Source organism: Phaethon lepturus, unplaced genomic scaffold, assembly GCF_000687285.1.
Source record: "Phaethon lepturus isolate BGI_N335 unplaced genomic scaffold, ASM68728v1 scaffold5476, whole genome shotgun sequence".
Lineage (NCBI taxonomy): Eukaryota > Metazoa > Chordata > Aves > Phaethontiformes > Phaethontidae > Phaethon > Phaethon lepturus.
Window position 1 is genome coordinate 27,157 of NW_010548182.1, and position 919 is coordinate 28,075.

Sequence of the window (919 nt, forward strand, 5' to 3'; positions counted from 1 at the left end):
AGAACATTTCTGTTTAATTGTGATCTCCAAAATTACTTTAGTCAGTACAACTGCTTAAACATATCAACGTAAGGCTCAAGATTACAATAAAGCATTTCACATGAAAACACCTTAAGCAGCATAACATGCTTAGTATTTGACAAAACATCCTCCAAATATCTGTACAGAATTATTTTGATCAACAGTGTTTCTGGAACAAGATCTAACCCTTACAACATAAAACACAAAACTCCTTTTTGTCAGTGGTTAAAAGCTGGTTTTTGTGATGTGTTTGCCATTAGAACTCTAGGAACAAATGATTTTCAAGGGGTGCAAGACCAGGATATGTTTCTATATAACCTATACTTTTAAATGAAGATTCTGCTTCCATGGTTTTGTACATTTATTTGATGGAGTATCAGATTACACAGTCATAAAATTCTATTTACTATTTAAAGTAAAATGATAAATGTTATGAAAAAATACCTTTATTACATCAGTGATGCTTTAACTAAAGTGAATATTAAGACTATTAACCAGGGGTTGAAAGTTTCAGGCCCTGATACTGAAAGCACTTCTATATGTTCCTTAACTTTACATGTAAGGAGTCTCCCTGGTAGCAGAGGGACTACTCTGACGGGCGACGTTAGGAGTGTGCCTACGTGTGTGCAGAATGTGGGCCGAAGTACTCGGAGAGGTGCAGACGTGTTATACAGAGAAACATTCTCAGCACATAAATAAAATCTGGCTTTTTAGTATGTACATATACTGAAAAAGAAATATTCTTAACTGAAAGGATGTGTTTTCTTTTTCTTTCTTACTAGCGCACATATTCCCATTTCACTCAGAAAGTGCTTATGTATTCTCAGCTAGAGAATTGCCTCATCAGCTGTGAAGGTAGCATGGACAACAAATCTAAACCAAGAATGTCTTATCAGCA